The 18217-nt window shown below is 42.3% G+C and overlaps 1 protein-coding gene and 1 non-coding gene across 3 annotated transcripts in view; both read right to left on the bottom strand.

Moving 5' to 3' along the window:
• The window catches only part of LOC126094517 (protein goliath-like), a 618703-nt gene that overhangs the window by 513543 nt on the left and 86943 nt on the right, over positions 1-18217 (bottom strand). The gene's annotated exons all lie outside the window — the stretch shown is intronic.
• On the bottom strand, positions 8802-8876 carry Trnat-ugu (transfer RNA threonine (anticodon UGU)). The gene has a single exon. It is a non-coding gene; the product is annotated as a tRNA-Thr (tRNA).

Raw genomic sequence — 18217 nt, 5'->3', positions numbered from 1 at the left:
TGAACGTGCCGTCGACATCGAGGTCATTAGAGAGGGGCAGAAGCTCGGATTACGTCAAGAATGGGGAAGAAAATCGGCTGTGCTCTTTCACAGAAACCATCCCAGCATTTGCCTGGAACGATTTAGGAAGCTCACGGAAAACCTAAATCTGTATGGCTGGACGCGGGTTTGAACAGTCGTCCTCCCAAATGCGAGTGCGGTGTGCTAACCGAATAGGAGTCAGCGAGTAATAGAATTCCTTCTTCTGTATATTTTCTGTGCCTTCTTCTGCATCATCATCGTCGTCGTCGTCCATAGTGGACTGCAACAGTTGAGGCCTTAGACTTCTGCACCTCAAGCAGAGAAGAATATGGAACTCCTAACCTAGCCGGCTGAAGTGGCCATGCGGTTCTAGACGCTGCAGTCTGGAACCGCGAGACCGCTACGGTCGCAGGTTCGAATCCTGCCTCGGGTATGGATGTGTGTGATGTCCTTAGGTTAGTTACGTTTAAGTAGTTCTAAGTTCTAGGGGACTAATGACCTCAGAAGTTGAGTCCCATAGTGCTCAGAGCCATTTGAACAAACTCCTAACCCAACAGACCGCACGAAGGAGGCTGTTAATTCCACGCAAGTAGCAAATAACATTGTGACCATCTCTAGCACTCCTAACGTTCGATCACATACTGTTTAGATTAAAAAGAATTGAAGGGGCTCTCAAACTAGCCTCTAAACCTGAGTCAGACTAATCCAGACCATTCAGCGGTGAGAAAATAACGATATCTGTCAAAGGAATAAAAGCTGAAAAGGTACCTGGTTTTCACGGCCTCTATAATTCCGAATCCACAGTGGGAAGCACGTAAAAATTCGCTAGTAGCATTCTTTACTGGTATTTTTCAAGAGGGTAACGTACCCCATCATTTGACAAGAACAAAAATCATTGCCATCTTAAAACCAGGTAAAATAAACGACAAACTGCAAACTACAGACCCATTGCTTTACTTAGCGTAGTATATAAGCTTTTGGAAAGATACTGCATAAATAGAATCATACCACAAAATTTCCCGAAACCTTTATGCTGAACACGCAGGACCGGCCAGATACTCTCACTGACGCCTTCTATTGAAGCAGGACTCCAAAGCAAACAAGAGACTTCAACTATGTTTATGGATCTATTAGCAGTCCATGATACTCTGTGGAAGCAAGGGATTACATTCAAACTTTACGAGTCAAGCCATGTCTTAAAACTGGAAACCCCATCAGTGCTATGTTACGCAATAGGAGCTACCGGGTTCTAAAGTTTAATAAGATGAGCCTTCTAATGAAGCTTTCCCCTCTTTTGTTTTCTCTGTAAATAGCAGACATGCCTAAGCAACATCAAGGAAATTTGGATATGCTGGCGATAAATTTGAATATTCTAGCGATTGTGCTCTTGATGAGACCCACAAAGACCTGGGCGCTACTCAGTCTTGCCTTGACTAGAGACCTACAAATTGTTGCAAAATACTTCCGTAACTGGAGGTTAAGCCAAGTGCTGCCGAAACAGAAGTCACCAGCTTCCATAATAACTAAAAGTAAATAAAGGTATATTTTGAAGGGAAATAGCTGTGTAATAACAAAGTCCACGTTACCTAGGGGGTAACTATTGACAGGACGCTTAGCTCCAACGAGCCCTTGCTGAAAACTGCCACTAGGAGGAAGTCCTGAAACAACATCTTGCAGAAACTTTGTGGCACGACATGGGGCTCTTCAGTTCTAACACTTAGTCGCAAACCTCCAGATGTAAGACTTCCAAATCGGTGTCAAACGTATGTCTATCGGGCACCAACCAACACCGATTTAGTTCGTGCTATGCGCCGCCGTCCAGTAGAACATGCTTAAACGGTAATTAAAAATAACATCAGAACAACGAAGCGCAGGAAAAGCGTATTTGTGATAAATTCCTGGTAGATTTGTGGGTAAGTTGGTAGAGTGTGAAGTCCTCGTACCAAAGCTTCCGCGTTCAAACCCCACCAATAATTTTAACTGTTTACGCAGGAGATTGTTATATGTAATTTGCTTCAGATCTCTTCGTATGTAACCATTATTGTCGAGCCTTTGTTCCTGACTGAATGACACTGTGTGTGTGGTGGGGGGGGTCGTGTTTGCATTGATTTTTTTAATGTTATGTACCTATTATTGATCTTATTATTTTGTTCATTGTTACTACTATTATTTTTATTGTGTGTTTCATTATTATTATTATTATTATTATTATTATTATTACTATTATTATCATTATTATTATTGTTATTATTTATGCAACTGTTTCGTTATTTTTCTGTTCTGATTCCATATTCTGTGAAACTATAAATGTACTCAATAGATTATCTGCCTTCAAAGAAACGAAGCGAAAGCAGACTGCCAAGAGAACATAGTGTAAACTCCAAACAGCCCTTTTACATGTCAAACGTCTGTCCCACATAACACTTTCACTCATAATACAGTAAAAAAATGTATATATAGTTATCATTGGCGTTTAACCCCATGGCCGCTGGTATGAGGATTCAACGCTCTACCAATTTCCCCACGGAGCTATAATTAACACCACTCACAGTTTTGATTTTACTGTGCTCCGTAGTTCTGGTGTCACTTTTAATTAACGTTTACGCCCATTCTGCTGGACGATAGCACATAGTACGCACTAAATCGGAGTTTCGGTTGATACTCTATCGACATACAACGTTTGATACCGATCTGAGTGTCTAACGTCTGTAGGTTTGAGTGTTAGGTCATTGTCCTTGGACTAGTGTCCCCTGTGGCAGAATATTGCGCTGCAGTCTGGATCAACAGCCCATACCCCAGACTCGTCGATACGCAGCTCAACCAGACTATGCCCATCATCACAGGAACAATCAGAAATAACGGCCATTCTTCGCCTGTTCTCAGCCATGTAGCTCTCCCAAACAGCTGCTGACCCTCACCCCCCTAAACGTGTGGACATATCTGCACTCGCTCGCGTCACCACCTCTACAAGATGCAAAACCTCTGGTGGACAACGGAGCAGGAACAGCAGACCAATGGACAGAAATATGGCAGGACAACACTACCCCAGGACAGCTGAGGATGTCTTGCATCTCTACCAGGCCACCAGGGTTCGAAGCACATCGCAAGATCTAGTCTGCACTCAATAGAATAAAGAAAAATAGTGGAAGATGTGCTAACTCAATGCACAGATAGGAATTAAAAGCAGCATCCAGCTGTGACTGGCGTAGAACGACCAACTGTTTAGCACGTCTTACGTACGGCTCAAATCGATGATTTCCTGGCGATACAAAAGAGTTCCTCTTAGCAAATAAGGCATCAATTCTGTATGTTGAGCATAAGCATTTCAAATTTTGTAAATTTAATCGACTTACAATCATGACTTTCTTTTTTGTATGTTAAATACCTGTATATGTATTATTAAAGAAAAAGTTTTTCCTTGTGCGACGTGATGCTAGTCATACGCTAAATAAGTAAAATAAAATCATCATCAACAGCAACAGCCATCTCTCATCCTTTGCTGCATAAAAGGCTGCCCTAGTCTTTTTCCATTGCGGTCTTCATTGTTACATGTTTCCTAATATCATGCACCCACATTCAATGAGATCACCGTTTTGAAATTTTAATGTCTCCTGGAACCTACGAAAACTGTGAATGAGGAAACAGCACATAGCTTTAAATATTATCCTCAGACTCCCTTTCACAGACTATCTTACACGACCCTTAAGTCTACAGCACACTTTTAAGACAAAGAATGACACAGTACTCAGCTATTCTGAGAAGGTGAAACATGAATATGTAAAGAAGACTGATTATACATGCAGTTATCTTAAACGGAAAACTCGCAGAATAGTAAGTATGCAGCTATCGGAGAAACGGTATTTTTTTCCTTCTTTTCCTATTTTTAGTCTGTAGTTTCGTACTGAAATGAAGTTAGTGGAGGACCCGAAACCTAGCAGAGTTTTACTGTGGAGAATAAAGACGTCCTCTTGCCATTACATCTTGCTTACTGTTTTTCGTTCATTTACTATCAATTCAGAAGCAACTACGGCTTCATCGCAGGCCCTTAGCCCTGTGACCGATATGATATAGTCCGCAGCTCGTGGTCGTGCGGTAGCGTTCACGCTTCCCACGCCCGGGTTCCCTGGTTCGATTCCCGGCGGGGTCAGGGATTTTCTCTGCCTCGTGATGACTGAGTGTTGTGTGCTGTCCTTAGGTTAGTTAGGTTTAAGTAGTTCTAAGTTCTAGGGGACTGATGACCATAGATGTTAAGTCCCATAGTGCTCAGAGCCATTTGAACCATTTGATATGATATACCACCGCGACTGTATTCGGATATACTTGCTGTTGTATGACACATTCATCATAGAACTAACGCGTTTGAGGATAAAGCCTTTTTTTTCTGAGACATCAGTCTTCTGACTGACATGATGCGGCCCGCCACGAATTCCTCACCTGTGCCAACCTCTTCGCCCCCGAGTAGCACCTGCATTTTACGTCTTCAATTATTTGTTGTGTATAATCTAATATTTGTCTTCCTCTACAGTGTTTACCCTCTGCAGCTCCCTTTAGTAGTATGCAAGTCTCTTAATGGATGTCCTATCATTCTGTCCCTTCTTCTTGTCAGTCCTCATTCCTTACCTTATCAGTCACCCTAATTGTCAACATTCCTCTGTAGCACCACATCTCAAATAGTCCGATTGTCTTCTGTACCGGTTTTGCCTACAGTGGTTGTTTCACTACTATACAATTATATGCTGCAAACGTACATTCTCAGAAATTTATTCCTCAAATTAAGGCATGTGTTTGATATTAGCAGACTTCTCTAGGTCAGGAATGCCCTTTTTGACAGTGCTAGTCTACTTTATATGTACTTGCTCCGTCCGTCATCCGTTATTGTGCTGCCTAGGTAACAGAATTCCTCAACTTCATTTACGTCGTCATTGCCAGTGCTGATGTTAAGTTTCTTGCTGTTCTCATTTCTGATACATCCCATTACTTTCATCTTTCTTCGATTTACTCTCAATCCATATTCTGTACTCATTATAATGTACATTCCATTCAACAGAATCTGTAATTCTTCTTCACCTGCACTACGGATGGCAATGTCATCAGCGAATGTTATGACTGATATCCTTTCACTCTGAATTGTAATCCCTATCTTGAACATTTCTTTTATTTCAGTCATTTCTCCTTCGATGTATAGTTTGAACAGTAGGGGAAAGAGACTCCACTCCTGTCTTACCACATTTTTAATCCGAGCACTTCGTTCTTGGTCTTCCTACCTCACTGTTCCCTTTTGGTTTTTTTTAGATATTGTATATTATTCGTTTTTCTCTGTTGCTTACAACTGTTTTTCTCGGTATTACGACATCTTGCACCATTTTATGTTGTCCACATTTTGTGTTGTCCACATCGATAGATCCTATGAAAGCGTCTTTATTTTTCTTCAGTCTTGCTTATATTGTCAAGCGCAACGTCACAACTGCCCCTAAGATGCCTTTTTCTTCCCTAAAGCCAGACAAATCGTCATCTAACACATCCTTAATTTCCTTTTCCATTTTTTTGCTACTTATTATTGTCAAGCACTTTGATGCATCAGCAGTTGAGCTAATTCTGCGATAGTTCTCGCACTTATCTGCTACAGCTGTCTTCGGAATTATATGAACGATATTTTTCCGAAAGTCTGATATATCGTGTCAGACTCTATACAGCAACTTGGATAGCCGCTTGACTGCCAATTCCTCAAATAATCTTAGAGGTTCCGATGGAATGGTATCTATCCCTTCTGACTTATTTAATCTCAAGTCTCCCAAAACTCTCTTAAATTCTGACTAATACTGGATCTCCTATCTCTTTCTTATCGACGCCAATTGCTTCTTCTATCACGTCATCCTCCCCTTCACAGAAGCCTTCGATTTACTCTGCCCACCTACCCGCTGTCTCCTGTACGCTTTAAGAGTGCAACTCTTATTGCACTTCTAACGTTACCGGCATTGTTTTTAATTTCACCGAAGGTTGTTATGATCTGTCTATACGCTGAGTCATCCCATCCGACGATCATTTCTTTTTCTATTTCATCACTTTTTCCTGCAGTCATTTCACCTTGACTTCCCTGTACTTCCTAATTATTTAATCCCTGAGTGATTTATATTCCTGTATTCCTGCCTATCCGTGAACACTTCTGTTAGCCAAGGTTTCCTCATAGTTACCTTCCCAGTACCTTTGTCATTCTAACATCCGTGTTTGCTCTTTTTAGAGATGTCCACGCCTCTTCAATTGAACTGCCTCTTGTGGTATTCCTTATCACAGTATCCACATTTATAGCGAACTTCAAACGCATCCCATCCTTCCTCAATGTTCAGTATCCCAATTACTTGTCCGCAGCTCGTGGTCGTGTGGTAGCTTTCTCGCTTCCCACGCCCGGGTTCGCGGGTTGGATTCCCGGCGGCGTCAGGGATTTTCTCTGCCTCGTGATGACTGGGTGTTGTGTGATGTCCTTGGGTTAGTTAGGTTTAAGTAGTTCTAAGTTCTAGGGGACTGATGACCATAGATGTTAAGTCCCGTAGTGCTCAGAGCCATTTGAACCATTTGAACCCAATTCCTTCCACACTGATTCCTCCGAGCATTTTTCTTAAACTTCAGTCTACTCTCCATCGTTAGTAAATTGTGATCTATGTCTGTATCTGCTCCTGGGTACACATTACAATCCATATCTAACCATGATGTAATCCAGCTGGGATCTTCCCATGTCTCCAAGCCTTTTTCATGCATACCTCTTCCGCTTGTTATTCTTGAACAGAGTAATCGCTGTTACCATCCTAAATTTATTTCAGAACTCAGTGTTTTCTCCTCTCTTATTTCTACTGATCAAACCTATATTTTTTTCAGATTTTCCAGCTTCCGTACCATGTTGAAACTTGTGACACTACACGCCTCGACTTGTAGAAAGATTCGTTTATTATTTAGTCTTTTTCTCACGGTCACCTCCCCCTTGGCAGTCCCCTCCCGGAAATCCGAATGGGGGACTAATCCAGAATATTTTGCCAGCGGAGAGATCACCATGACATTGGTTGAATTACAGACCAAATGTCCTGTGGATAAACGTTGTGTGTCTTTAAGGCCGTGGTTTCCATGGCCATCTGCTCCCTCGTGCCGTTTATCATTTTTGATTCCTGTGCCTTTTAAGGACAATATACTACCCGAAGGGCAAGAGAATGCCCTGAACATCTGTCTGCTCCTCCGTTCTCTTTCAAAAAATGGCTCAAATGGCTCTGAGCACTATGGGACTTAACATCTGAGGTCATCAGTCCCCTAGAAATTAGAACTACTTAAACCTAACTAACTAAGGACATCACACACAACCATACCCGAGGCAGGATTCGAGCCTGCGACTGTAGCGGTCGCGCGGTTCCAGACTGAAGCGCCTAGAACCGCTCAGCCACACAGGCCGGCCCGCTCTCTTTGACAAGGCCGTTGGCAGACCGAGAGTGACTTCTTATGCCGGAAGTCTTCAGCAATGGTTTGCTAATGAATATTAGTCAAAATTTAAGCAATGACTAGGTTCGAACCCGGGGCCCAAGAGGTTATTATTTCAGATGTGTTTGAAATCTTATGAGACTTAACTGCTAAGGTCTTCAGTCCCTAAGCTTTCACACTACTTAACCTAAATTGTCCTAAGGACAAACACACACACCCATGCACGAGGGAGGACTCGAACCTCCTCCGGGACCAGCCGCACAGACTGCAGCGCCTAGACCACTCGGCTAATCCCGCGCGGCGGTTATTATTACTAGTGAAAGACGCTACTCCTAGACCTCGGGTACACCTATATGATTTCCAGACCGATGGGACATAAGCAAATAACAATAAACATAGCTAGGTGGAGAAAAAAACTGTAGAAGAATAGCCGTTATTCTCCTTAACAAAATATTTAACAGTTGATGGTCCTAATTTACTGAACTATAGAGCAACAAGGCTAGCAGAGTTTGGACAAGAATAGGGGACTGGAGCGTCCCTCACCTTGACTGGGTGATGCTAAGTCAGTCAGCTTCCAATGTGTTGGCAGCGCGGTCTGCTGCTGGAATGTGATATATGCCTGCCATAGGCACTGCTGTTCTTCCGGAAACTGTACAACCATAATTTACTTGTGTGATTTGAGTATAGGCATCAGAAACCATCATTTACTTTATTACGATGTATCGCTTATGGCAATCATCATCATGACTTGTGCTGTTCATCTGAATTTTTCCATACATTACGGCCTTCAACTATGTCGACTTAATTTTCTCCTGCATAATTTCTAATATCACCTTCCGACTTCCCGTTAGGTTATTTTATTGTTATTTGCTTCGGACATGTCCGAAAGAACAGACACCATTGATAACCTGCAGCTGTCTAGAACGAAATTAGAATTATATTTTTACCTTCAGCTGTTGATGGGAGTTGATATACAGGGTGTTACAAAAAGGTACGGCCAAACTTTCAAGAAACATTCCTCACACACAAAGAAAGAAAATATGTTATGTGGACATGTGTCCGGAAACGCTTACTTTCCATGTTAGAGCTCATTTTATTACTTCTCTTCAAATCACATTAATCATGGAATGGAAATCATGATAACGTGCTCCACTGAGCGTAGGTGGACGAAACTAAAATGAGCTCTAACATGGAGATTAATCGTTTCCGGACACATGTCCACATAACACATTTTCTTTATTTGTGTGTGAGGAATGTTTCCTGAAAGTTTGGCCGTACCTTTTTGTAACACCCTGTATATCAACGGGGACAGGTGAAATGTGTGCCCCGACCGGGTCTCGAACCCGGGACCTCCTGCTTACATGGCAGACGCTCTATCCATCTGAGCCACCGAGGGCACACAGGATAGCGCTACTGAAGGGACTATCTCGCGCACGCCACCCGCGAGACCCACATTCTCACCTTGTATGTCCACACACTACATTCGTAGTGTCCCACTCCAACACACTCATTACTCGTGAAAGACATTCTTACCGAGTCCCGTAAGAGTTCGGGCACTCGATGGCTCAGATGGATAGAGCGTCTGCCATGTAAGCAGGAGATCACGGGCTCGAGCCTCGGTCGGGGCACACATTTTCACCTGTCCCCGTTGATATATATCAAAGCCCGTCAACAGCTGAAGATATTAATATAATTCTAATTCTTTCCTTGGTCCAGCTACCATCATTCGTCTGACTACAGTCGCATCCACCTCCATTACAGATACGTCTGACTACTGCAGCCTGTTCCCTAATCCATTTATTTGTTTTGCTGCCTGACCTAGCAATTCCTAACACGCATTGACCCGTTTTTCGCTCAGAAACTCCAAGTTTTTGAAAGGTTTTCGCGTTAATCTACTGGAAAAACTATATAGTAATCCTGCTAAAACACGCTCCGCTATTTTTCCCATAGGAGTAACTGCCGACGTTGAGCATACAGAAGACAGTATGTTATTTGCACGTATTATGGACACAGGAGTCCGCAAGGGGTGGCTGGGTTGGGGGGGGGGGAGGGGTCGGCATGAGGGGGCACTTTCCCCCTTCTGGAATCTGGGTACTCTATTTTATTCATTACAGAATTCGGCTCTACTAAACTGCACATTTAACATCGCCGATCGCGACGTGAAATACTGTCACTTTAGCAGACCACTATATGTCTTGGACTTTCGCTGTTGCTATGCTGTTCATGGAAATCAGAACATTCCTTGATGCGGCGTCGGTTCTGTCGCCGTTCCGCAGTGAAGATGGATGCGAACGTATACAGAACAGTGCCATAATAGTGACCTCGATCTTTTCTTTGTTACTTCCTCGAGCTGCAGAAAGGGGCCCATCCAACTCCCTGACGCGTAGTCGCTGCGCACAGCATAGACGTGACACTGATACAAGTGCCAGTCATCAGTCCACAATACCCTCACGCAAGAAAGTAGGAGCCGTGAAAACAATGGAACATATCCAGTAACGTCATAAAATATGAAGTTTTGAAAAAAAAAAAAAAAAAGAACAAAGAATTGTAGATGGCGTCTAACAAGGGAAACACTCCACGCACCACCCTCAGATTTAGTACTAACTTGGCCATTGGATAGCCCGTCAAAAACTGAAGACATATCAAGCAAGAAAATAGGAAGAAGCCGTACTGAACTGTGAAAAAAGCAGTAAAAAAGAAACAGTGACGGTCCAAGCTCAAGATGTACAACATCGAGCGAATTAAGCAAAAAACTGGCGATTTCTCAAACTGGGGAACAATCGAGAATGTTGTGACGCAAGGTTCGGTCTTGGGTTCTCTGCTGTTCTTAGTATATAATAATGACTTGCCATTCTATATTCACGAAGATGCAAAGCTGGTACTTTTTGCCGATGATACCAGTATAGCTATCACACCCAACAGACAAGAATTAACTGGTGAAATTGTAAACGATGTTTTTCGGGAAATCATTAAGTGGTTCTCTGCAAATGGGCTCTCATTAAACTTTGACAAAACACAGTACATACAGTTCCACACAATAAATGGAATGACACCATTAATAAATAGAGACTTCGATCAGAAATCGGTAGCTAAGGTAGAATATTCAAAATTTCTGAAGATCTGCTGAAACGTTTGAGTTCATCTACTTATGCCATTAGGGTCATTGCAAATTTCGGCGATATACATCTCAGTAAATTAGCTTACCACGCCTATTTTCATTCTATGCTTTCGTATGGCATCATATTCTGGGGTAACTCATCATTGAGTAAAAGAGTTCATTGCACAAAAGCGTGTAATCAGAATAATTGCTGGGGCTCATCCAAGATCATCCTGCAGACACTTATTTAAAGAGCTAGAGATCTTCACTGTAGCCTCACAATATATCTATTCACTTATGAAATTTGTTATTAACAATCCGAACGAATTCAAAAGTAATAGCAGTGTACATGGCTACAACACTAGGAGAAAGGTTAAATCTAACTTTGGCTCAGAAGGGGGTAAATTATGCTGCCACAAAAGTCTTTGGTTATTTACCTCATAGCATCAAAAGTCTGACAGATAGCCATATAGCATTTAAAAGGAAATTAAAAATTTCTTAACGGCAACTCCTTCTACTCATTAGATGAATTTTTGGGTAATTTCCCCAACCGCCACAAAAAAAATTAAAATATTAAATGTCATGTAATATTTTGTGTAATGTAATATCTTGTATAGACACCTTTTATTAACCTGACACGTTCCACATCATTACGAAGTGTCGTATTCATGATTTATGGAACAAGTACCAATCTAATCTAATCTTTGGATAGCAAAGGCGTCGTGGTTATGTAGTCATGGTATTTGACTACGACGGGAGCGGGGGGATCCGTGTTCAAATCTCCCTCGCGTCCGTTTCTTTTCTCTTTTTTTTGTGTTTTCCACAAAATTATGAACTGTCCGTTTGGTCATTGACGTGTAGTTGCATTCAAACTTGGGTCTGTGTCATGGTGTAACGTCCGTTTGCAATAGCAAGGTGTAAGGAAGGGATCTCCTGAAGTTGGTAACTCTTATTTGTTTTACACAAGTACCACGTGTTATGACTTTTGCATTCAGTTTTGGAAGTTTTCAGCTTTGAACGCCTTTGTTGTAACACAATTGACACCTGTTTATTGTTTTCATTTCTGTGAGATATCCATGCAGCTTCTCGCCTGCTCTTACTATTCATCACATTTACTAGCGACGGCAATATATTCTTACCACATGACTCAAATCCTGTAATCAGTGTATAGCTTGACAATTGCCAAGGAGAACAGACAGGTGAATGACCGGACGGGAAGTTCATAATTTTATGGGAAAAAAGTGGCCACGAGAGAGATTTGAACACGCCTCTCCCGCTGTATAGTCCAACACCGCGACCACACAACCACACAACCACGACGCCCTGATGCCCTGATTCTTACAATTCGGTCGATGTCGCAAATCTTGACCGTTCCCTGTTTCTATTTTGTTTCTTTTTTCAGGATTCATTACACCTTCTTCATGCTTGATCTGTGTTCAGTTTGTGATGGGCTATCCATTGGGCCACTTTGCCACTACATCTGAGAGATTTGGGGGGGGGGGGGATGCGTTGGGGCGTTTCCCTTGTCAGTTACACAAGTCTTTTTAAAGTTTTTGACGATTCGACAAGTATCATTTGTTTGTTATTGTTGTTGATAATAAAAGGGATTTTCTCAGTTGTTCTGACTTTTTCTCTCTTTCAGATATTTAATGTTGAATTTCAGCCTGACATTTCACGAATATGAATAAATACTTTCGTGAATAATTTCTGGCTTTATTTCGTAACTAGCTGGGTACTGTGCGTTTGAAGATGAGAATGTGCGTTTAAAGATGAGAAGGACGTAACTTCAGATCTTTGAATCAAAAATGTCACGTCCACATTGCTATTATTAATACGAAAAGATGTACTTCGTACAAAATGCTGAGTATGGTTATAATTTGAGATATAACAAGCTTTGTGTACTTCCTGTCAGTTTATTCTTGAGGCATATGTTTTTCAAACTCACCATATGAGTTATATCAAAAGTGGCAATTTTAGAATCTTCCTCCGTCTTGGAAAAATTTTCTACTGATGCCCATGCAGATGGGATAATGTTCTCAGACAACTCCTCTCTCAGGTAAAAAGTAGTCACTGCATAAATGAAAGTGATTAGAATTACTCCCTTGTAGGCATCTCTTAAACAGCTCGAAATATTAACGACAGGCTCGCAGCACATTTATTCACTTATGAAATTTGTTATCAACAATTCGGCTGGGTTTGAGAGTAACACAGATACAATAATAGAAGGAAAAATGATCTGCATTGCCTATAGTGAATCCAGCTTTGGCACGGGAAGGGGTGAAATATGCATATAAAACTCTTGTCAATCTACTCAGGGAAACAAAACGTATAATAGATAGCAGAGGTTTTTTTGTTTCAAATGAGAGTTAAAGATGTTTTTCCTTGACTATGCCGTGGAGGAACTATTGAATAGAAATGTTTAGTAATTTTTAGCGAAAAAAACGTGTAAAAACATAAGTGTAGGTATATAAAGATTTCTTCCGCATCTAAATGTTTATGTGAATTTGATCTATGAAACAAGTAAAAAAAAACTATACTGGGAAATACAGAAAGATCTTTAGAAAGCCGACAGCCGCTACCCCCAGTTGGGTGTTTCACAAGGTGAGACGAGGCGTTAGCTGCGTTAGGCCTGACCTTGGCTCTAAAAGGGTGTTAAATGGTACAGCGCGGCGATTCCGTCGGCAACAATAACACTGAACAGAACACAACGGAACAGAACAGCTTGTGGAACAGAGGTGACACCCACGCAAAGCTGCGATGAGTCAGTGCCACAACACGTCACCCACCTACTGCTGTCTATCTGCCCATAGACTGGCGAAAACAATGACAACAGGAAGCGGCCGCACAGGTACCAGTTACTCCACTTACACCGTTACGCACTTCACTGTGAGTCAGTCGGAACCTGGCGACAAATCCCAGCCAAAAGAAACGGACACTAGGATAATTTTTCTATGTTAGAATCTATGCAGACAAGTCATAATCTACTTATCTGCGTGTTCTACTATCAACCACATAATCTCATAATCCCGTTAGTTTTGGCATAGATGTTGACCATGTTAATAAACAGGGATTGCAGGAGGAGGAACAGTTTTTCGAAGGTTCGCTTCGAGAAGACATACCCAGAACTTGGAGACCTCATACTGTACCACAATTGGAGGAGTAGGAGATTACTGCTTAACGTCCCGTAGAGAACGAGGTCACTAGAGACGGGGCACAAGCTCCGAGCAGTGAAGGATGGTGAAGGAAAGCGGGCGTGCACTTTCGAAGGAACCATCCCAACATTTGCCTTAAGTAAAACCTAAATCAGGATGGCCGGGCGCGGGTTTGAACCATCGTCTTCGCGAATGTCAATCCAGTATGCTAACCACTGCACTACCACGCTAGGTCCACATTTACATTATTTAAATAATTTCTTAGGAGCAACTTCAAGGTCTACGACGGTCCCTTTAAAATTCGAATACAACAGTAGGTAATATTTTCATTTTACTGATCCTAGCTAGAAGAAATGTAGAAATTTCTTGTAGATATGAAAAAGGCATTAGACAGTAATAACCAAAACTACATATAGACGACACTGAAAGAATTTGGAATTCCAGAAAAATTAACACATCTTGTACAAACGTACATTCAAAATTGAAATTTTAGGAGTAAAGTACAAAACAGTCTCTTAGACGTATCCTTTGTTGCTACCCAGTTGAGCTATAGAGGAGATTATCAAACTAAAATAAAGTCATTAAACTACGACGCAACTGAGGAAATAATTATTTTGGATATGCAGCCCACTCCCCTAACAGAAATAGATCACACTTCGGTCTTACCAAGCGAGATGGCGCAGTGGTTAGCACACTGGACTCGCATTCGCCCATCCAGATGTAGGTTTACCTTGATTTCGATTAATCGCTTCGGGCAAATGCCGGGATATATACGGTACGATATTGCAGTGACTGTGTTATTCTGATTACGATGCAAAGCTCCTTTGGACATGTGGGCACTGCGGCAACTACAGCCGTTATGAAATATATTAAATGAATTCGCAATTGCGAATGAGGACAACCATCGGCTGTAGAATGGAATGACGACAGTGAAAATTTGTGCCGGGCCGGGATTCGAACCCGGATACCCCTCTTATCGCGAGCTGTCGCCTAACCATTTGGCTATCCTTGCACGACTTACTGTCAGACCCGAACGTTGACGACATATCGAAGTTTGGGCCTAGCCCTGAGTCGCGCACGGATAGCCAAATGGTTAGGCGACAGCTCGCGATAAGCGGGGTATCCGGGTTCGAGTCCTGGTCTGGTACGATTTTTCATTGTCATTCCGTTCTACAGCCGATGGTTGTCCTCATTTGCAATTGCGTATTTATTTAATCTATTTAACGTAAATTCCAGGATGGTTACTTTGAAAGGGCACGACTGACTTCCTTCCCCATCCTTTCCCAATCCGATGGGACCGATGACCTCGCTGTTTGGTCCCCTTTCCCCAAATCAACCAACCAACCATCTTCGGTGTTAACACTCCTCCTGCCCTCCCCCCTCTCCCCCCTCCATGAACTTGTTCATATAAAAGTGAGTTGCTTGTCGCTGTTTCAATAAATCTATTCCAGTTGACGAAATACCGGGTAATCAAAAAGTCAGTATAAATTTGAAAACCAAATAAATCACAGAATAATGTAGATAGGTAAAAATTGACACACATGCTTGAAATGACATGGGGTTTTATTAGAACCAAAAAATAGAAAAGTACAAAAAATAGAAAAGTTCAAAAAATAGAAAAGTTCAAAAAATAGAAAAGTTCAAAAAATAGAAAAGTTCAAAAAATAGAAAAGTTCAACAAATAGAAAAGTTCAACAAATAGAAAAGTTCAACAAATAGAAAAGTTCAACAAATAGAAAAGTTCAACAAATAGAAAAGTTCAACAAATAGAAAAGTTCAACAAATAGAAAAGTTCAACAAATAGAAAAGTTCAACAAATAGAAAAGGTCAACAAATAGAAAAGGTCAACAAATAGAAAAGGTCAACAAATAGAAAAGGTCAACAAATAGAAAAGGTCAACAAATAGAAAAGGTCAACAAATAGAAAAGGTCAACAAATAGAAAAGGTCAACAAATAGAAAAGGTCAACAAATAGAAAAGGTCAACAAATAGAAAAGGTCAACAAATAGAAAAGGTCAAAAAATAGAAAAGGTCAAAAAATAGAAAAGGTCAAAAAATAGAAAAGGTCAAAAAATGTCCGACAAATGACGCTTCATCTGATCAGTACAGCAATAATTAGCATAACAAAGACAAAGCAAAGATGATGTTCTTTACAGGATATGCTCAATATGTCCACCATCATTCCTCAACAATAGCTGTAGTCGAGGAATAATGTTGTGAACAGCACTGTAAAGCATGTCCGGAGTTATGGTGAGGCATTGGCGTCGGATGTTGTCTTTCAGCATCGCTAGAGATGTCGGTCGATCACGATACACTTGCGACTTCAGGTAACCCCAAAGCCAATAATCGCACGGACTGAAGTCGGGGGACCTGGTAGGCCAAGCATGACGAAAGTGGCGGCTGAGCACACGATCACCACCAAACGACGCGCGCAAGAGATCTTTCACGCGTCTAGCAAATATGGGGTGGAGCGCCATCCTGCATAAACATCGTACGTTCCAGCAGGTGTTTATTTGCCAGGCTGGGGATGATGCGATTCTATAACATATCGGCGTACCTCTCACCCGTCACGGTAGCAGTTACAAAACCAGAATCACGCATTTCCTCGAAGAAAAAAGGCCCGATAACGGTAGATGTGGTAAATCCAACACATTCCGTGACTTTCTCGCCGTCCAGTGGGGTTTCAACGACAGTTCTAGGATTTTCGGTAGCCCAAATTCTGCAGTTGTGGGCGTTGACAGACCTTCGGAGCGTGAAATGAGCTTCGTCGGTCCACAACACGTTACTCATCCAATCGTCATCTTCCGCCGTCTTTTGAAACGACCACACCGCAAATGCCCTCCGCTTCACTAAATCGCCAGGTAACAGTTCATGATGCCGATGGATTTTGTACGGATAGCATCGGAGGGTACGCCTCAGTGCCAACCAAACAGTAGTGTATGGAATGCCGGTGCGACGTGTTACTGTACGAGCGCTGACTTCTCCGTGCATGGACGAACCCGCTATAGTCTCCAGTTCTTCCTGAACTGCCGGCCGGAGTGGCCGAGCGGTTAAAGGCGCTACAGTCTGGAACCGCACGACCGCTACGGTCGAAGGTTCGAATCCTACCTCGGGCATAGATGTGTGTGATGTCCTTAGGTTAGTTAGGTTTAAGTAGTTCTAAGTTCTAGGGGACTTATGACCACAGCAGTTGAGTCCCATAGTGCTCAGAGCCATTTGAACCTTCCTGAACTGTCTCAGCAGCATTACGCCTTGTGCTCGGTCGGCCACTACGGGGTCTATCATCTAAACATTACAGTTCCTTTTATACACGATTGTCATGCGCAGTCACTGACGTTTTGCTGTCCAGCGCCATCTGTCGGACATTTTGTGACCTTTGTTTTTTTCCTAATAAAACCCCATGTCATTCCAAGCTTGTGTGTCAATTTTTACCTCTCTATCTACATTATTCCGTGGTTTATTAAGTTTTCAAATTTATACTGACTTTTTGATCACCCATTACATTCCAAGGACCGAGCGGTTCTAGGCGCTTCAATCTGGAACAGCGCGACCGCTACGATCGCAGGTTCGAATCCTGCCTCGGGCATGGATGTGCGTGATGTCCTTAGGTTATTTAAGTTTAAGTAGTTCTAAGTTCTAGGGGACTGGTGACCCTCTCTGCCTCGTGATGGCTGGGTGTTGTGTGCTGTCCTTAGGTTAGTTAGGTTTAAGTAGTTCTAAGTTCTAGGGGACTGATGACCATAGATGTTAAGTCCCATAGTGCTCAGAGCCATTTGAACCATTCCAAGGAATTTCAAAGCATGAAATTGTTTCCTGACCATAAGGATATATCTGTCACATTTAAAAACTCATGGTGCATGAAAAGGAGGCGATAGTTCCTTCACTACATGACGATGCTGAAATGTTGCGGTGCTCCGTTATCAAACAAACACTGACTGAGAAATTGCATGGGAAACACGGCGTGGCTTCATTCGCGGACACACTCAAATATGTTACTCCAATAAAAATACCCCATTGTTTGTTCTTCCGTCACGACAACGGTTCACACTGGCCAAAATTTTAATTGACTTAGCGTCAGCCTGCCGGAGTGGCCGTGCGGTTCTAGGCGCTACAGTCTGGAGCCGAGCGACCGCTACGGTCGCAAGTTCGAATGCTGCCTCGGGCATGGATGTGTGTGATGTCCTTAGGTTAGTTAGGTTTAATTAGTTCTAAGTTCTAAGCGACTGATGACCTCAGAAGTTAAGTCGCATAGTGCTCAGAGCCATTTGAACCATTTGGACTTAGTGTCAGGAGCACCTGTAAAGTCAACACGGGTTCCCGGTGCGCGCAGCTGATACTGATAGACAGGAAGGAATAAGTCGCACAAGACAGCGTCCTCGTGATACGAGCGAACACCTATGTGACAGCGCTTATTTGGTTATGCGTTCCTACACGAGCCTCAGGAACGGAGCTTATCTTATCACGAGCCAGCGTGCTTCCGCCTCCAGTAC

The sequence above is a fragment of the Schistocerca cancellata genome, chromosome 8, assembly GCF_023864275.1.
Source record: "Schistocerca cancellata isolate TAMUIC-IGC-003103 chromosome 8, iqSchCanc2.1, whole genome shotgun sequence".
Taxonomy (NCBI): domain Eukaryota; kingdom Metazoa; phylum Arthropoda; class Insecta; order Orthoptera; family Acrididae; genus Schistocerca; species Schistocerca cancellata.
Note: the sequence above shows the minus strand (reverse complement) of the source record. Positions and strands in the feature narration are given on the sequence as shown.